This window comes from Carcharhinus amblyrhynchos, unplaced genomic scaffold (assembly GCF_965287045.1).
Source record: "Carcharhinus amblyrhynchos unplaced genomic scaffold, sCarAmb.v2.hapA scaffold_703, whole genome shotgun sequence".
In the NCBI taxonomy this organism is placed as follows: Eukaryota; Metazoa; Chordata; class Chondrichthyes; order Carcharhiniformes; family Carcharhinidae; genus Carcharhinus; species Carcharhinus amblyrhynchos.
The window spans coordinates 23,801-38,646 of NW_027650443.1; the positions used below are offsets into that span (position 1 = coordinate 23,801).

Sequence of the window (14,846 nt, forward strand, 5' to 3'; positions counted from 1 at the left end):
GGGCCAGATGGCCGACTCCTGCTCCTATTTCTGATGTTCTTATGAGAGCTGTGTGTCTATGATGATGCGTTTCAGAATCTTTATTGATGGGCAGCAGAGGATGGACTGGAGAATCCGGGGGTCTCGGGGTGTTCGGGGATGTCGGAGCCTCTCTCACCGTGGGGGCAGTTCCCCGGTCTGAGTCCCCTGGCCAGCTGACACCTCCCGGCTGTGTTGCCCTTGAAGGGGCACCGAATCCCTCCCCCTCTAACCCTCTGTACCACCTTCAACAAGTCAACAGCTCGGTGCTAAATTCTAACTCGCCATTCTGCACTCCAGTGAGGCCGTTAGAAACCGTGTCTCAGGGAGGGTTCTGTTTCTTGCTGAACGATACAACCCTGTCGTGTGAGACACTGACAGAGGGTTGATGTTAACAGGAGCTGTAAAGGGTACCTCTTCTGGCACACACAGTTCATTACCACTCGCTTCCTCAGAGATATCAGCTCAGTCAGGGAGTTCACTCATTACAGGCTCAGAAACACTTCTCCGCAGTGACTGTTCAGCGTCTCTCTCTCCTCCATTGGTCCACCTGTGTACTAACAATCCGTCTCCCCACGGTTACCTAGCTGCAACAGCAATCCGGGATAAGAATCCCAGAGATCCAACTTCATCCATTCCAAAAGTTCCATTTTCTGATACCACGTCACGTTACGGGCGGCACAGTGCCACAGTGGGCTAGCGCTGCTGCCTCACAGCGCCCAGGGACCCGGGTTCACCTGCCGGCTCGGGTCACTGTCTGTGTGGAGACTGCACATTCTACACGTGTCTGCGTGGGTTTCCTCCGGGTGCTCCGGTTTCCCCTCACAAAGATGTGTAGGTTCGGTGGATTGGCCACGCTAAATGGATTGTTCACTAAGGGACAATTTAGCACAGCCAATCCACCCTAACCTGCACATCTTTGGACACTAAGGGGCAATTTAGCACGGCCAATCCACCCTAACCTACACATCTTTGGACACTAAGGGACAATTTAGCATGGCCAATCCACTCTAACCTACACATCTTTGGTCACTAAGGGACAATTTATCACGGCCAATCCACCCTAACCTACACATCTTTGGACACTAAGGGACAATTTAGCATGGCCAATCCACTCTAACCTACACATCTTTGGTCACTAAGGGACAATTTATCACGGCCAATCCACCCTAACCTGCACATCTTTGGACACTAAGGGACAATTTAGCATGGCCAATCCACCCTAACCTACACATCTTTGGACACTAAGGGACAATTTAGCATGGCCAATCCACTCTAACCTACACATCTTTGGTCACTAAGGGACAATTTAGCATGGCCAATCCACCCTAACCTACACATCTTTGGACAGTAAGGGGCAATTTAGCATGGCCAATCCACCCTAACCTACACATCTTTGGACACTAAGGGACAATTTAGCATGGCCAATCCACCCTAACCTGCACATCTTTGGACACTAAGGGACAATTTAGCACGGCCAATCCACCCTAACCTACACATCTTTGGACACTAAGGGACAATTTAGCACGGCCAATCCACCCTAACCTACACATCTTTGGACACTAAGGGACAATTTAGCACGGCCAATCCACCCTAACCTACACATCTTTGGACACTAAGGGACAATTTAGCACGGCCAATCCACCCTAACCTACACATCTTTGGACACTAAGGGACAATTTAGCACGGCCAATCCACCCTAACCTACACATCTTTGGACACTAAGGGACAATTTAGCACGGCCAATCCACCCTAACCTACACATCTTTGGACACTAAGGGGCAATTTAGCACGGCCAATCCACCCTAACCTACACATCTTTGGACACTAAGGGACAATTTAGCATGGCCAATCCACCCTAACCTACACATCTTTGGACACTAAGGGACAATTTAGCACGGCCAATCCACCTAACCTACACATCTTTGGACACTAAGGGACAATTTAGCACGGCCAATCCACCCTAACCTACACATCTTTGGACACTAAGGGGCAATTTAGCACGGCCAATCCACCCTAACCTACACATCTTTGGACACTAAGGGACAATTTAGCACGGCCAATCCACCCTAACCTACACATCTTTGGACACTAAGGGACAATTTAGCACGGCCAATCCACCCTAACCTACACATCTTTGGACACTAAGGGGCAATTTAGCACGGCCAATCCACCCTAACCTACACATCTTTGGACACTAAGGGACAATTTAGCATGGCCAATCCACCCTAACCTGCACATCTTTGGACACTAAGGGACAATTTAGCATGGCCAATCCACCCTAACCTGCACATCTTTGGACACTAAGGGACAATTTAGCACGGCCAATCCACCCTAACCTGCACATCTTTGGACACTAAGGGACAATTTAGCATGGCCAATCCACCCTAACCTGCACATCTTTGGACACTAAGGGACAATTTAGCACGGCCAATCCACCCTAACCTACACATCTTTGGACACTAAGGGACAATTTAGCATGGCCAATCCACCCTAACCTACACATCTTTGGACACTAGGGGACAATTTAGCACGATCAATCCACCCTAACCTGCACATCTTTGGACACTAAGGGACAATTTAGCACGGCCAATCCACCCTAACCTACACATCTTTGGACACTAAGGGACAATTTAGCATGGCCAATCCACCCTAACCTACACATCTTTGGACACTAGGGGACAATTTAGCACGATCAATCCACCCTAACCTGCACATCTTTGGACACTAAGGGACAATTTAGCACGGCCAATCCACCCTAACCTACACATCTTTGGACTGTGGGAGGAAACCGGAGCACCCGGAGGAAACCCACGCAGACACAGGGAGAATGTGCAGTCTCTGACCCAAGCCGGGAATTGAACCCGGGTCCCTGGTGTTGTGAGGCAGCAGTACTAACCACTGCGCCACCATGTCACCCCTGTCACTCTTCAACTGAGAGTCACCCACATTGCTGTGTCTCTGGAGTCCCATGTAGGCCAGACCGGGGTAAGGACGGCAGATTTCCTTCCCTAAAGGGAACCAGATGGGTTTTTCCCACAATGGGTCATCAGGAGATTCTTAATCCCAGATATTTTTTATTGAATTCACATTCCACCGTCTGCCGTGGTGGGATTCGAACCCGGGTCCCCCAGAACGTTAGTCCAGGGACAGTACCACAATGTCACCCATACGCCACTCCATTGGTGCTGTCACTCTCCAGTTCCATGTTAACTCTCACTCGGCCAGGTTCCATCACACCCCACTGACCTTTTCCAAATAAATTCATCCTTCTAACAGCGAGTACACAACTGGTTCATACCCCGTACTACACAGACACAGAGAGAGAGAGAGAGAGAGAGAGGGGAACAGAGAGGGGGGTAAGAGAGAGAGGGAGAGAGAGAAAAGGGGACGGGGGGGTAGGGAGGGAGGGAGAGATGAGAGGAGGGGGTGAGAGAGTGGGGGGAGAGGGGGGAGGCAGAGAGATAGGGGAGAGAGGGGCTGGAGACAGATACAGGGAGAGACACACACACAGAGAGAGAGAGAGTGAGAGAGACTAAGTGAGAAACAAAGCCATCATCAGATCAGTATAACGAGCTTTGACACTAACTCCAGAGGTGGATTTGAATAAATCGTTTAATCGCTCAGTACAAAGGCTTGACGATCCGCACCCCCTCCACCCCACCAACACGTACCGGGCACACGGTAAACATGTCACTGACCCAGGAGCAGCAGACACCTTCCGAGCAGAGGGGCAAACAGGTAAAGGGGGAGGAACGGCCCAGGGACAAGCCGATCAAGTCTGCCCTCCGACAGACATCGCTGAAACATTCTCAGAGTGAGGAGAGGGGCCCGAGGGAAGGACGCTCCGAGCGAAACACACCAACAAGCAAAGACAAGAGGAGGGCGAGTGAGACGCCATCAGTAACCTTCCAGAGCCCCAGGAGAGACAGCGACACCCCCACACTCACCGCCAGAAGCAAACGGAGGGCCAGTGAGACCCCCTCTCTGACAACCAAAATGTACTCACCCTTCCTCAATGCACTATTCAGCCGGGTGAGTATCACAGAGGGTCACAAAGAGGGGTGCGGGGTATATCAGAGTGTTACAGTGAGGGGTGCGGGGTATATCAGAGTGTTACAGTGAGGGGTGTGGGATATATCAGAGTGTTACAGTGAGGGGTGTGGGATATATCAGAGTGTTACAGTGAGGGGTGTGGGGTATATCAGAGTGTTACAGTGAGGGGTGCGGGGTATATCAGAGTGTTACAGTGAGGGGTGTGGGATATATCACAGTGTTACAGTGAGGGGTGTGGGGTATATCAGAGTGTTACAGTGAGTGGTGTGGGGTATATCAGAGTGTTACAGTGAGGGGTGTGGGATATATCAGAGTGTTACAGTGAGGGGTGTGGGATATATCACAGTGTTACAGTGAGGGGTGTGGGGTATATCAGAGTGTTACAGTGAGTGGTGTGGGGTATATCAGAGTGTTACAGTGAGGGGTGTGGGGTATATCAGAGTGTTACAGTGAGGGGTGTGGGGTATATCAGAGTGTTACAGTGAGGGGTGTGGGATATATCAGAGTGTTACAGTGAGGGGTGTGGGGTATATCAGAGTGTTACAGTGAGGGGTGCGGGGTATATCAGAGTGTTACAGTGAGGAGTGTGGGGTATATCAGAGTGTTACAGTGAGGGGTGCGGGGTATATCAGAGTGTTACAGTGAGGGGGTGTGGGGTATATCAGAGTGTCACAGTGAGGGGTGTGGGATATATCAGAGTGTTACAGTGAGGGGTGTGGGGTATATCAGAGTGTAACAGTGAGGGGTGTGGGGTATATCAGAGTGTCACAGTGAGGGGTGTGGGGTATATCAGAGTGTCACAGTGAGGGGTGTGGGGTATATCAGTGTTACAGTGAGGGGTGTGGGATATATCAGAGTGTTACAGTGAGGGGTGTGGGATATATCAGAGTGTTACAGTGAGGGGTGTGGGATATATCAGAGTGTTACAGTGAGGGGTGTGGGGTATATCAGAGTGTTACAGTGAGGGGTGTGGGGTATATCAGAGTGTTACAGTGAGGGGTGTGGGATATATCAGAGTGTTACAGTGAGGGGTGTGGGATATATCAGAGTGTTACAGTGAGGGGTGTGGGATATATCAGAGTGTTACAGTGAGGGGTGTGGGATATATCAGAGTGTTACAGTGAGGGGTGTGGGGTATATCAGAGTGTTACAGTGAGGGGTGCGGGATATATCAGAGTGTTACAGTGAGGGGTGTGGGATATATCAGAGTGTTACAGTGAGGGGTGTGGGGTATATCAGAGTGTTACAGTGAGGGGTGCGGGATATATCAGAGTGTTACAGTGAGGGGTGTGGGGTATATCAGAGTGTTATTAGGTCGGAGTGGGTTAGTGTTGACTCTACCGGAGGGATTACTATTTATAAACAGATTTGTACGTCAGTGCGTTAATAAGCTGTTTTGGAGATGGGTTTAGCGAGAGACATGGTTTCTCACACAAGCTCACAGCTTCTGCCAAACATCAAATTAAAAAGGGGGGATTTGCGATTATCAAAATAATTCCATCACCCAATTTCCAAATTATTCCCTCAAATCCATCACATTATCTCAATTTCATATCCCTTCCTGACCCTCTGACAGTGCGGCGCTCCCTCAGCCCTGACCCTCCGACAGTGCGGCGCTCCCTCAGCACTGACCCTCTGACAGTGCGGCGCTCCCTCGGCACTGACCCTCTGACAGTGCGGCGCTCCCTCGGCACTGACCCTCTGACAGTGCGGCGCTCCCTCAGCACTGACCCTCTGACAGTGCGGCGCTCCCTCAGCACTGACCCTCTGACAGTGCGGCGCTCCCTCAGCACTGACCCTCTGACAGTGCGGCGCTCCCTCAGCACTGACCCTCTGACAGTGCGGCGCTCCCTCAGCACTGACCCTCTGACAGTGCGGCGCTCCCTCAGTACTGACCCTCTGACAGTGCGGCGCTCCCTCAGCACTGACCCTCTGACAGTGCGGCACTCCCTCAGCACTGACCCTCTGACAGTGCGGCGCTCCCTCGGCACTGACCCTCTGACAGTGCGGCGCTCCCTCAGCACTGACCCTCTGACAGTGCGGCGCTCCCTCAGCACTGACCCTCTGACAGTGCGGCGCTCCCTCAGCACTGACCCTCTGACAGTGCGGCGCTCCCTCAGCACTGACCCTCTGACAGTGCGGCGCTCCCTCAGCACTGACCCTCTGACAGTGCGGCGCTCCCTCAGCACTGACCCTCTGACAGTGCGGCGCTCCCTCGGCACTGACCCTCTCCACCCTCCCGATTCTCTTCGGTCTGTCTCCCTTTGCCGCTCGAACCCTCCCACCAGTTTGACCTCATTCACTCAATCCAAAAAACATCCCTTGCGATTCTGAATGCCTCAATTCAATCCCCCTATTGTCCTCCTGCTTCTCCAATCTCTCCCCGTCACTAAACCTCCCCCCCATTCCCTGTGTTACCCCCTGGCCAAGGACTGGGATTCTGTAAGATTGACCAGGCCTCAGTGAAGCTGGGATTGGTCGTGTAGAGGTGTGAGTGATGGAGGGTCCACAGTATTGGGTAGAACTTGTGATTTATGGATGAAATCATCATCTTCTCTCTCACCCACACAGGACCGGGAGCTTGCTGCTGAGGAGTTAGAAGGTGGGTACCTTCACATATAGCACCTCAAATCTCCCTGTGTAAAGGGGGGAGTCTCTCCATCAGGGACTCTGGTCAAAGGGGGAGTCTCTCCGTCAGGGACTCTGGTCAAAGGGGGAGTCTCTCCGTCAGGGACTCTGGTCAAAGGGGGAGTCTCTCCGTCAGGGACTCTGGTCAAAGGGGGAGTCTCTCCGTCAGGGACTCTGGTCAAAGGGGGAGTCTCTCCGTCAGGGACTCTGGTCAAAGGGGGAGTCTCTCCGTCAGGGACTCTGGTCAAAGGGGGAGTCTCTCCGTCAGGGACTCTGGTCAAAGGGGGAGTCTCTCCGTCAGGGACTCTGGTCAAAGGGGGAGTCTCTCCGTCAGGGACTCTGGTCAAAGGGGGAGTCTCTCCGTCAGGGACTCTGGTCAAAGGGGGAGTCTCTCCGTCAGGGACTCTGGTCAAAGGGGGAGTCTCTCCGTCAGGGACTCTGGTCAAAGGGGGAGTCTCTCCGTCAGGGACTCTGGTCAAAGGGGGAGTCTCTCCGTCAGGGACTCTGGTCAAAGGGGGAGTCTCTCCGTCAGGGGCTCTGGTTAAAGGGGGAGTCTCTCCGTCAGGGACTCTGGTCAAAGGGGGAATGCAGAACAATACCATTCAGACAGTAATTATGGAGCATTTTAATGTCTTGTTGCAGAGATATCTGAAGCATTTAACGAGTTTGATACGGATCAGGATGGATATATCAGCTACAAGGACCTTGGCGAATGTATGAGGACCATGGGTTACATGCCAACTGAAATGGAACTACTAGAAGTTAGCCAGCAAATTAAAATGAGGCGTAAGTAAACAGTAACCCTGTCCCCCCCATCAAACACTCCCAGGACAGGTACAGCACGGGGTTAGATACAGAGTAAAGCTCCCTCTACACTGTCCCCCATCAAACACTCCCAGGACAGGTACAGCACGGGGTTAGATACAGAGTAAAGCTCCCTCTACACTGTCCCCCCATCAAACACTCCCAGGACAGGTACAGCACGGGGTTAGATACAGAGTAAAGCTCCCTCTACACTGTCCCCCCATCAAACACTCCCAGGACAGGTACAGCACGGGGTTAGATACAGAGTAAAGCTCCCTCTACACTGTCCCCCCATCAAACACTCCCAGGACAGGGACAGCACGGGGTTAGATACAGAGTAAAGCTCCCTCTACACTGTCCCCCATCAAACACTCCCAGGACAGGTACAGCACAGGGTTAGATACAGAGTAAAGCTCCCTCTACACTGTCCCCCCATCAAACACTCCCAGGACAGGTACAGCACGGGGTTAGATACAGAGTAAAGCTCCCTCTACACTGTCCCCATCAAACACTCCCAGGACAGGTACAGCACGGGGTTAGATACAGAGTAAAGCTCCCTCTGCACTGTCCCCATCAAACACTCCCAGGACAGGTACAGCACGGGGTTAGATACAGAGTAAAGCTCCCTCTACACTGTCCCCCCATCAAACACTCCCAGGACAGGTACAGCACGGGGTTAGATACAGAGTAAAGCTCCCTCTACACTGTCCCCATCAAACACTCCCAGGACAGGTACAGCACAGGGTTAGATACAGAGTAAAGCTCCCTCTACACTGTCCCCCCATCAAACACTCCCAGGACAGGTACAGCACGGGGTTAGATACAGAGTAAAGCTCCCTCTACACTGTCCCCCCATCAAACACTCCCAGGACAGGTACAGCACGGGGTTAGGTACAGGGTAAAGCTCGCTCTACACTGTCCCCCCATCAAACACTCCCAGGACAGGTACAGCACAGGATTAGATACAGAGTAAAGCTCCCTCTACACTGTCCCCCCATCAAACACTCCCAGGACAGGTACAGCACAGGATTAGATACAGAGTAAAGCTCCCTCTACACTGTCCTCCCATCAAACACTCCCAGGACAGGTACAGCACAGGATTAGATACAGAGTAAAGCTCCCTCTACACTGTCCCCCCATCAAACACTCCCAGGACAGGTACAGCACGGGGTTAGATACAGAGTAAAGCTCGCTCTACACTGTCCCCCCCATCAAACACTCCCAGGGCAGGTACAGCACGGGGTTAGATACAGAGTAAAGCTCCCTTTACACTGTCCCCCATCAAACACTCCCAGGACAGGTACAGCACGGGGTTAGATACAGAGTAAAGCTCCCTCTACACTGTCCCCCCATCAAACACTCCCAGGACAGGTACAGCACAGGATTAGATACAGAGTAAAGCTCCCTCTACACTGTCCCCCCATCAAACACTCCCAGGACAGGTACAGCACGGGGTTAGATACAGAGTAAAGCTCGCTCTACACTGTCCCCCCATCAAACACTCCCAGGACAGGTACAGCACAGGATTAGATACAGAGTAAAGCTCCCTCTACACTGTCCCCCCATCAAACACTCCCAGGACAGGTACAGCACAGGATTAGATACAGAGTAAAGCTCCCTCTACACTGTCCTCCCATCAAACACTCCCAGGACAGGTACAGCACAGGATTAGATACAGAGTAAAGCTCCCTCTACACTGTCCCCCCATCAAACACTCCCAGGACAGGTACAGCACGGGGTTAGATACAGAGTAAAGCTCGCTCTACACTGTCCCCGCCATCAAACACTCCCAGGGCAGGTACAGCACGGGGTTAGATACAGAGTAAAGCTCCCTTTACACTGTCCCCCATCAAACACTCCCAGGACAGGTACAGCACGGGGTTAGATACAGAGTAAAGCTCCCTCTACACTGTCCCCCCATCAAACACTCCCAGGACAGGTACAGCACGGGGTTAGATACAGAGTAAAGCTCTCTCTACACTGTCCCCCCATCAAACACTCCCAGGACAGGTACAGCACAGGGTTAGACACAGAGTAAAGCTCCCTCTAACTGTCCTCCCATCAAACACTCCCAGGACAGGTACAGCACGGGGTTAGATACAGAGTAAAGCTCCCTCTACACTGTCCCCCATCAAACACTCCCAGGACAGGTACAGCACGGGGTTAGATACAGAGTAAAGCTCCCTCTACACTGTCCCCCCATCAAACACCCCCAGTACAGGTACAGCACGGGGTTAGATACAGAGTAAATCTCCCTCTGTGTTGACATGTGGGGTGATTGATGTTAATCTGCTGTGTTTTGTTTGTGATCAGTTGGGGGTCGGGTCAGCCTGGAGGATTTTGTGGAACTGATGGCCCCCAAGTTACTCCAGGAGACGGCGCACATGGTGGGAGTACGGGAGATGAAATTTGCTTTTAAGGAGGTTAGTAATGAGTGTCTGAGTGCATCGCTCCTCCATTCGAATTAAAATTCTGGTCAAACCCCTCTGAGCTCCCCTCAGCTGCGCTCAACGCATCACCACTAACCCGAATCGATATCCGTAAACTGGTGGACCGTTACTCATCAGAATATGAGGGAGCCTCCACACCATCAAACAACCAGACAGTGCAGGAGAGGCCTTTCAGCCCATCGAGTCTGGACTGACACAGGAGAAACACTTTCCCTCCTACGCAATCCCACTTATCAGCATTTGCCCATCACTCTGACTGCTGGTTTATTAGAGTCACAAGTCGGCTTACATTAACACTGCAATGAAGCTGCTGTGTAAATCCCTTAGTCGCCCCGCTCCTGTTCGGGTACACCGAGGGAGAACTTAGCACGGCCAATGCACTCTGACCAGCTCATCTTTCGGACAGTGGGGAGAAACCGGAGCCCCCGGAGGAAACCCATGCAGACACGGGGAGAACATGCAGACTCTATCAAGGGCAGGAGTCTTAGTAGTGTTGAGGAGCAGAAGGATCTTGGGGTCCGGGTCCACAGGACTCTTAAATCGGCCTCGCAGGTGGAGGAGGTGGTCAAGAAGGCGTATGGTGTACTGGCCTTCATTAATCGAGGGATTGAGTTTAGGAGTCGGGAGGTAATGCTGCAACTTTATAAGACCCTTGTCAGGCCTCATTTGGAGTACTGAGCGCAGTTATGGTCGCCTCACTATAGGAAGGACATAGAAGCTATTGAGAGGGTGCAGAGGAGATTTACAAGGATGTTGCCTGGATTGGGAGGCATGCCTTATGAAGATAGGTTGAGGGAGCTGGGACTCTTTTCCCTGGAGAGACGAAGGTTGAGAGGCGACCTGATAGAAGTTTACAAAATGTTGAGAGGAATAGATAGGGTGGATTCTCAGAGGCTATTTCCCTGGGTTGAAATGGTCGCTACGAGAGGACACAGATTTAAGGTGCGGGGAGGGAGGTTCAGAAGTGATGTTAGGGGTAAGTTTTTCACTCAGAGGGTGGTGAGTGAGTGGAATCGGCTGCCGTCAGTGGTGGTGGAGGCGAACTCGCTGGGGTCTTTTAAAAGACTTCTGGATGAGTATATGGGGTTGAATGAGATTGAGGGTTATAGATAGGTCTATGGATTGGTAGGTGTTGATGTGATCGGCGCAACTCGTGGGCCGAAGGGCCTGTTTGTGCTGTAGTGTTCTATGTTCTATGTTCTATTCCACACAGACAGTGACCCAAACTGGGAATCGAACCCAGGTCCCTGGCATTGAGAGGCAGCAGTGCTAATCACTGCACCACCCATATAACGTTATGGCCAAGTGCTCATCCAGATACTTTTTAAAGGATGTGGGATATCCCCACCTCCACCACTCTCCCAGGCAGCGCATTCCAGACCCTCACCCCCCTCTGGGTAAAAAAGCTTTCCCTCAAATCCCCCCCAGAATCTCCCACCCCTCATCTTGACCCTCTGTCCCCCCCGTAACTCTCCTTCCAACTCAGGGGACAGCTGCCCCCTATCCCCTCTGTCCGTGACCCTCATGACCTTGTCCACCTCGATCGGGTCACCCCCTCAGTCTTCTCAGCTCCAACCCAAACCTATCCAACCTCTCTACATGACTCTAACCCTCCGTCCCAGGCAGCATCCTGGTGGGTCTCCTCTGCACCCCCTCCACTCCAATCACACCCTCCCTATAATGTGGGGCAGGAACTGCACCCAGTGCTCCAGCTGTGGCCTCGCCAAAGTTCGATACAACTCCAACAGGACTTCCCTGTTTCTGTAATCGATCCCCCGATTGAGAAAGCAGCGTGTGCCCTGGGCCTTTCTCACCACCCGATCAACCTGCCTTCCTGCCTTCAGAGATCTGTGGACAAACACCGAGATCCCTTTGTTCCAGAGAACTCCCCAGTGTCAGAGCTTTCACAGTATACTGCCCTGTCAAATTACTCCTTCCAAAGTGTATCACCTCACACCTTTCAGGGTTAAATTCCATCTGCCAATTATCCACCCATTTGACCATCTGGTTTCTGACTTGCAGTCACCCCAGACACTCGACCTCACCCTTCACCACCCAGCCAACCTGTGTATAACCCGCAAACTGACTGATCCACTCTCCACATAACTGTTTATATCACTGAAATATACCCTCACCGAGGGACTCCCTCGGCACTGACCCTCTGACAGTGCGGCACTCCCTCAGCACTGACCCTCTGACAGTGCGGCACTCCCTCAGCACTGACCCTCTGACAGTGCGGCACTCCCTCAGCACTGACCCTCTGACAGTGCGGCGCTCCCTCAGCACTGACCCTCTGACAGTGCGGCGCTCCCTCAGCACTGACCCTCTGACAGTGCGGCGCTCCCTCAGCACTGACCCTCTGACAGTGCGGCGCTCCCTCAGCACTGACCCTCTGACAGTGCGGCACTCCCTCAGCACTGACCCTCTGACAGTGCGGCACTCCCTCAGCACTGACCCTCTGACAGTGCGGCACTCCCTCAGCACTGACCCTCTGACAGTGCGGCGCTCCCTCAGCACTGACCCTCTGACAGTGCGGCGCTCCCTCAGCACTGACCCTCTGACAGTGCGGCGCTCCCTCAGCACTGACCCTCTGACAGTGCGGCGCTCCCTCAGCACTGACCCTCTGACAGTGCGGCACTCCCTCAGCACTGACCCTCTGACAGTGCGGCACTCCCTCAGCACTGACCCTCTGACAGTGCGGCACTCCCTCAGTACTGACTGCTCTCTATTTTTCAGTTTGATTCAGATGGTGATGGGCTGATTTGTCTGTCGGAGCTCGAGCGAGCAATTAATCATCTGCTGGGGGAGAAGGTGCAACTAAAAGAGGATTGAGGAGATGCTGCGAGATATTGATCTTAATGGAGATAGCCGTGTCGACTTTGATGGTGAGTAACACGGGATTAGATACAGAGTAAAGCTCCCTCTACACTGTCCCCATCAAACACTCCCAGGACAGGTACAGCACGGGGGTTAGATACAGAGTAAATCTCCCTCTACACTGTCCCCCATCAAACACTCCCAGGACAGGTACAGCACGGGGTTAGATACAGAGTAAAGCTCCCTCTACACTGTCCCCCCCATCAAACACTCCCAGGACAGGTACAGCACAGGGTTAGATACAGAGTAAAGCTCCCTCTACACTGTCCCCCATCAAACACTCCCAGGGACAGGTACAGCACGGGGTTAGATACAGAGTAAAGCTCCCTCTACACTGTCCCCATCAAACACTCCAGGACAGGTACAGCACGGGGTTAGATACAGAGTAAAGCTCCCTCTACACTGTCCCCATCAAACACTCCCAGGACAGGTACAGCACGGGGTTAGATACAGAGTAAAGCTCCCTCTACACTGTCCCCCCATCAAACACTCCCAGGACAGGTACAGCACGGGGTTAGATACAGAGTAAAGCTCCCTCTACACTGTCCCCCCCATCAAACACTCCCAGGACAGGGACAGCACGGGGTTAGATACAGAGTAAAGCTCCCTCTACACTGTCCCCCCATCAAACACTCCCAGGACAGGTACAGCACGAGGTTAGATACAGAGTAAAGCTCCCTCTACACTGTCCCCCCCATCAAACACTCCCAGGACGGGTACAGCACGGGGTTAGATACAGAGTAAAGCTCCCTCTACACTGTCCCCATCAAACACTCCCAGGACAGGTACAGCACGAGGTTAGATACAGAGTAAAGCTCCCTCTACACTGTCCCCATCAAACACTCCCAGGACAGGTACAGCACGAGGTTAGATACAGAGTAAAGCTCCCTCTACACTGTCCCCATCAAACACTCCCAGGACAGGTACAGCACGAGGTTAGATACAGAGTAAAGCTCCCTCTACACTGTCCCCATCAAACACTCCCAGGACAGGTACGGCACGGGGTAGATACAGAGTAAAGCTCCCTCTACACTGTCCCCCCAAAACACTCCCAGGGACAGGTACAGCACGGGGTTAGATACAGAGTAAAGCTCCCTCTATACTGTCCCCCCATCAAACACTCCCAGGACGGGTACAGCACGGGGTTAGATACAGAGTAAAGCTCCCTCTCCGTTCCCGGGAGTTGGTCCTCGGAGGAGGGTTTAAACATTGTTAATTCACTCCCTTTTGTCCTCCTCCCACCTCCCAAACAGAGTTTGTCATGATGCTGTCTTCACGCTAGGGGAGGTGACCTCCCCGGGTCGGGGGTCAGAGTTCGTGGGTGGAACGTGAGAGAGAGTACAGCACCCTAACGACGCCGTCTTCGGCAGAGCTGCGGGGGAGGCAGACGGCAATCGGGGGCCTGGCGTTGGACGAATCGCAGCACCCCGCACGGCAGACCCTCCGACGCACGACCTCCCCTCACGCCTCCTCCGCTCGGCCTTCCAGAACCTTCCGTCCGGGCGCTGAGGTGGACCCATTCTCGGGAGCCCCCAACGACAGGTCGCGGTTCGAGGCGACGGTCGACCGTGACCCTCCCTCCTTACTCCCCCCCCCCACCACCTTCCCCCCCCCTCCTCCCGCTCTCCCCTCCCCCCCCCACACCCACCTCTCTGCCCCCACCCTGGTGTAATGCGGAGCCCACCGGAGATTGGAAATAAAGAGAGAGGATTGTCAGAGATCCCAGTGTGCGTGGCCAATGACCGAATGGGGAGAGGGAGGTTTGGGGTGAGATTGAGTGGGGTTGGTGGGGTGGGGTGGGGTGGGGTGGGGTGGGGTGGGGTTGGTGGGGTCAGGTGGGGTTGGTGGGGTGCCAGGGCCAGAGGCCAGGGTCAAACAGTGCAACAGGCACAGCAAGATCCCACGGTTTTCCTGCCTCTCCTCCGACCAGACACACGTCAGGGACCACCGAGGAGCTCCGCCACGGGACCCGTGGCCTGGGAAACACAGCAAGATCCCACAAGCAAAGGACAC

The 14,846-nt window shown here is 53.2% G+C and overlaps 1 pseudogene across 1 annotated transcript; it reads left to right on the plus strand.

The window, feature by feature from the left end:
• The first annotated feature begins 3,517 nt into the window (after nucleotides 1-3,517).
• LOC145339842 (calcium-binding protein 2-like) lies at nucleotides 3,518-14,423 on the plus strand (annotated as a pseudogene). The gene is made up of 6 exons (XR_013886079.1): nucleotides 3,518-4,053; nucleotides 6,646-6,676; nucleotides 7,345-7,488; nucleotides 9,820-9,929; nucleotides 12,693-12,841; nucleotides 14,087-14,423. The product of XR_013886079.1 is annotated as a calcium-binding protein 2-like (transcript).
• The last annotated feature ends 423 nt before the right edge of the window (nucleotides 14,424-14,846 follow it).